Consider the following 6,000-nt stretch of genomic DNA (forward strand, 5'->3'; position numbering starts at 1 on the left):
TAAAAAGTGTGACTATAAAGCATGAAGACTTTAAAAACAATATTCCAGTGTTTATACATCTAAAAACATGCTCCCTGCAAAGCAGTTGCCTTATGAATATTTATATCATATAGGAAAAGCCTCTTAAAGTATGCAAGCAAAGGCAGATGCCACTTAGAAAATAATCTACATATCTGACTACATGAAGTAAAAAGTGTAATTTAGAAAAACATTAAAGATTGAAAGGCAAGTGACAAATTAAAGAAAGCAAAATATAGAACATACAAAAGGTGGGCTTTCTTACTATATAAGCATGCCTAACAAAAAGAAAAAGATAAATATTTCAACATGAAAATAACCAAAAGTTATGAATAGGTAACAAATGCAAAATAAGAAACTGTAAAAAAGTTCCATCTTATTAATAGTCAGAACATTCACCTTAAAATAAGATAACATTGTTCCTTTACCAGCTTGGCAATGAATTTTGAAAGTTTTAAAAATATATGTACTCTTTCATCCAGAAATTCCACAACTAGAAATTTGTACTAAGACAATAATCAGGGGTGTGCAAAAATATATATAAATATGAAAATATTCATTGCATCATAATTTTAGTAGCAACAAAATTGGAAATGACAAAAACAATGACAGGAAATCACAGATGACTTTCTTCTCTATTTTCTACTCTTTACAGTAAAGATAAATGGCCTTTGCAATTTAGAAAACAAATAAATGCTGCTTTTTTTAAAAAGGGGAAAAAACCCTGTCACCTTAACTACAAATATTCTTTTGGAGGGCTGCCACTGTTCAGAATCTTCCAGGGCCCACTGTGCCGCAGTCTTGAGACCTAGTATCTGAGACATATAAGAAATTGATCCTATTATTCCTTAAGCTTCACTTTATTTTGGGTCAAATACAGCCATGATTCAGTTCCATCACGCATCTTATTCATCTGCTTCTATATCAAACGACTTTAGGGTCTTGTGAAAAATCACTCTCCTAAAGTACGGAAATTTCCCCTTCACTGAAGAAATGCAAAGGAATGCTGTTTGGATTTTAAGAATATATATATGCTTATCATCATGCTCAGCATATGGAGCTCAATAAATAGTAGCAGTTGTTATTCTCATTTTCTTATTTGGTTTTATTTATTTCCTCAGTTGTCTCGGAGGCCAGATTGCTGAGGCCAGATGGGTGAATTCTCCAGCCAATGCTTTTGAAAAATACTGACTCATTCCATCACTTTTTTTGGGTGGACACTCAGTAGCCTCCCACTTTAAAATATCAAGACTCCAGGAGCCAGAGTAGCAAATGAATAATGTCTAATCAACTGCCTTAGCAACACCCACGGACTATCGGAGTGGACATTGAGTAGTTCCAAAATACACATCAGTGTATGATCTTTGAGGTAAAACGTGGAGTTTGGAGCCGAGCCTTGGTCTGCCCTCCACTGCCTTCTAGTGGTGTGGAGGGGGAAGTGCTGTCTTGCCTGTTGGTACCACTTAGGGAAGACCGTGGGTTGCACAGTGTCACCTCTAGAGGGAGCCTAAGCTTGTCTTCTCCAACTCCAAAGCTGAGTCTGGTTGGAGGTGAGAAGATAAAGGAAATCTTAAAAACAGGCCTTGGAATATGACAGACCTTTGACTTAAGCTTTATCACTTACTTGTATGACTTTGTTACTCTCTGAGTTTCATACTCGGTTAAAAATGGTGATATAATAATGACTGTTTCATAGGGGTGTTTTATGATGGATCAAGATAACAAAAATAATCACCTAAAATAATGTCTGATGCATTGCTCCACAGATGGTACCTCTAGTAAAAGATTCAAAGCACATAGTTGATAAATGCTGCTGGGGTGGGGGTGTAAAGAGATCATAAATAAAACTGGCTGGGGGGATTGGTGAGGAATTCTCTTGATTTTTTTCTTTCCTTAAAATTTTAGGATTGCACTTTTCTCTCTTCCCTCTCATGAATCCAGTGCTGGGACTGCATCCCCTACAGGTAGGCTCTGGTCCCTTGGAGGACCTATCCATGTTGGATAGAGTGGAAAAGAGGGGTAGAGTGGATGGCTCAGGACAGCAGCTCTGCACAGAGTCAGAAGAGCCAGGATCAGAGTGTGGCTGGAAAAAGAGAACAGGATAGTTAACAGTTCTCATTTTACATATCCAATCTGATTTGGGGAGTAGATGAATGTGCTGAGAAGGAATCTGGAGCTGCATTCAAAAATGAGTGTTGTGACCAATTAGCAATGTCTGTTGCAGTTGCAGGATAGGGAACTGGTGGCACATATGCCACATAGCTGCCCCTTTGTGACCTGACAAAGTGCTGTTCAATTACAGCTGATTTGTAAGCTGTTAGAAACTGGTCTGTGACAAGGTAAGAGCAGAAACTGAGAGTACATGCTTAAACATTTTTTATAGTAATTTGACAGAGTAACTTTATTGAATCTATTGAATCTAATAATAAAACATTCAGGCTTTTATTTTGGATGTCTTTTTTTTCTTATTTTTTCCTAGTAATTCACTTTTATTGCATGTTATAAAACTATCAGTCCATGACAGATTGAGGGGGGAAAATCATTCTTCACCAAAGCCCTGGCTGACAGCTACAGGTGAAAGGAGTCTTTTCTGCTTCTATATGGACTACCAAGCTCATTAGGCAAGGAGACAACAATGCTAAGAGTCAGCCTTGCTTAGATTTCTGCAAATGTCCCTTAGGAACCTGCAGCAGTAAGTAACTGGGGCAGAGTTCAAGTTTGAGATCTTGGCTGCCTTTGCTTCAAAGAATGGTCAGTAATCTGAATAACTCCCATTTGCCTTTTTTACTTTTTGTCCTCCCAAAGGTTGATTGCTTTTGGGAAAACTGAGGCAGCTCAAAAAATTCTTTTTTGAGAACATAAGTTCTCACAAAAAGTTTCCAAGATGGAGTTGTTGGCATATGTAAATAGCCTCCTGTGGAGACTAAGGGAAGAGAATGTACACATGCGGGTGTGTTTACAGACCTCCTTTGTGGCAGGCCCCGAGATGCATCACTGAGTGAATGACCCAGGTGGCAGGTGTGATGGACTGCCTGCCATCTCAGTTCTGGATTCTCAGAGCTAAGGTTATGTTTATTTCCTCTATTCAACTTGGCTGTGGATTTGGGCAATCTGATTTCTATAGCAGGCTGAGCAGCCTAGGGAAAGAATGACAATTCTCAGGAAATCATTTATATTGAAATCATAAAATAAGACATGCATGGTGGGGGAAAGTAGATGAAAGCTGAAAGCTTAGCAGAACATTGTAATCATGTAGGCAGACAATGCAAAGGAAGGATGGGTAGGTGGATGACAGCCCTCCCCCTCACCTGGGAGCTGTTTCAACTCACCCAGAAGCAAGAATATCTTTCCTGCAGCCAAGATTTTGCACAGTGACTCTCAAGTCTCCATGCTTAAGGAGTGTGGAACCAGTATTGGTAGAAGTCACATGATGTGGTAGTCTAGAGGCTGGGCTGGAGTCAGACAGATCTGGGTTCAAATACCGCCTCTTCCTAGCTGTGCCATTATGGGCAAGTTGCCTTACTATGGTGACTCACAGTTTGCCTCCTCTTTAATATGGGGAAAATATTAGGACCGCCTCCTAGAGTACTCAGGATATGAGCTGACAGATATTGAGGGCCCACTGGGGCTTTCCCTTAGCACACTCTTATGGGAGTGGGCTCTAAAAAGAGTTAAGCTGAGTTGAACATGAGAGTCCATCTGGTCTAACTCCTTTATGTTTTCAGATGGGGAAATTGAAGCCCAGAGAGGAGAATGAAATTGCATAAGATTAAATTTGCCAAGTAGTGCCGGGATTGGGTTTAGACTCCAGGTTTCTTGACTTGCCAGCTAGCTAAAAAAATTTGAAACTGCTTTGTCATCAAGTTGAAAAATGGTCAAAGCCAAAATGGTTTCCTAATTTTCTAGCTTCTTTATGTGTGTAGCCAGGGTTCCAGCTCAAGCCTGAGTGGAGATTCAAATGAGAATCTTGGCTCCTGGGAAGGAACTCATCCTGAGGAGAATGGCACCTAGCATAACGAGCTTGATTTACTAGTAAATTATGGTCTTCAGATAGGGCCATGTGCAGAGTGGTGGTTCTCACTTGGTTCTGGGCTCAGATTCAGACATGTGTGTCAAGTCCTTGTAAAGGAGAGGATTGTAAATGCTCTGTTCTACTAAAAATTCTGTGATGTTTGAGCATGAGCAGCATTACTCTGTGACAGTTCTGAGGGTAGCATGAAAGGAGTTGGGAAGCATTAGCTCCACCTGTCTGCTGTATCAGGGTAGTTTGCCACAACTGACCAGGCTTCAGTTGTGGTAGAAGGTGGTGTTGTCCAAAGGGGACACAGGGATACTCAATGTGTGCAAGAGAGAGCAAGCAGAGGCCTGTCATGGTAGAGGTAAGTCTTTTTGAGTTGTAGTAGACAGTGCTAGTTGTCTACACAATACCATTCCCTCTTCTTTGATAACTGAATTGCCATCTTGTTCAAAGAGGCAATGTGGTCCAGATTATGGATCTGGACTAAGTCAATGATCACAATAGCATATCCCCTCTTTCCCAGGCTCTCTTGAAGTTGAAATGGCCATGTGACCTAATTTTGGTCACTCTGTCTTCAGGGGCAATCTATTTTGGGACTTCTGGAAAATAAATGTTCAAGGTGTAAACGTGGCCCCCTTTCTTTTTCTTCCTGCTGGAATGGATTTGATGGCTGGAGCTTCAGCAGCCATTTGTTTAGACTCTCCATTAGGTGACTCAGGCAAAACAAAATAAGACAAAACAAAATGAAATGAAACACCCTCCTCTTTGTTCATGGCACAAAGGTCAGGTTTTCTGTTCTTTGGAGCAGAAAGCATTCCTAATTTGATAAATAAGAGCAGATAAAGAATACGAGCTGTGGGATCCCAGGAATGTGGCCTTGGTAGGGAAGTTGGTTCTACAGAGAGCTCTGGTGTTCTGTATAGCAAGTTGGATTTTTTTTTTAAGATTTATTTATTTATTCATTGAGAGAGAGTGAAGAGAGAGGCAGAGACACAGGCAGAGGGAGAAAGCAGGTCCATGCAGGAAGCCCGATGTGGGACTCGATCCTGGGTCTCCAGGATCACATCCCAGGCTGCAGGCGGTGCTAAACCACTGCGCCACTGGGGCTGCCCAGCAAGTTGGATTATACCATTGTACTTGTGAAATGAGCTCCAAAGCAAGAAAGATTGATAAGAGGCATAGTTATTAGAAAGGAAACAACAAATACATCCTCATGTCTAGATATTATGATTGTGTATGTAAAAAAAATACAAAAGAATCTACAATAAAATGATTACATTAATACTTGAATTTAGCAAGGCCACTGGATAAAAGATCAGTGTACAAAAATATTATTTCTAAATACTAGCAACAAACAATTGAAAATGAAATTTTAAAAATCTATTTATAATGGCATAAAAGGCATCAACTATCTAGGAATAAATTGAACAAAATATGTATAAGACCTAAAAAAACCCAAACCCTACTAAACATTGAGAGAAATTAAAGATGATCCAAAAAAAGAAACAGAGGGATATTTCATTTGAAAGACTCATTATTGTAAACATGACAATTCTCACTACATTTACCCATGATTTTAGTGCAATCTCAACTTAAAAAAAAATTCCAGCAGGAATTTTGGTGAATATTGACAAGCTTGGCAAAGAGTTAAGAATAGCCAAAGCAATCCTGAAGAAGAACAAAGTTGTCTTAATTACTGGAGCTTTATGTTACGATCAAATGTGAAGATGTAACAAACATAAAACTTAGTCATTTGGACAGTGTGGTACTAGCCCAAGGATAAACCAACAGAGTGGGAAAGAGAGGCAACTACATTATCGATATTTCTCAAATATGAGGAATGAAAGAAACTAGATGCAAAAGGGTACATGCTAATGATTAGATTTATATAAAAATTTAAAAAGGACAAAGATAGTAGGATGTTTGATAGTAGGAATTTGGGAGAGAAGTTACCCTGGGGTGGA

This window comes from Vulpes lagopus, chromosome 7, assembly GCF_018345385.1.
Source record: "Vulpes lagopus strain Blue_001 chromosome 7, ASM1834538v1, whole genome shotgun sequence".
NCBI lineage: Eukaryota > Metazoa > Chordata > Mammalia > Carnivora > Canidae > Vulpes > Vulpes lagopus.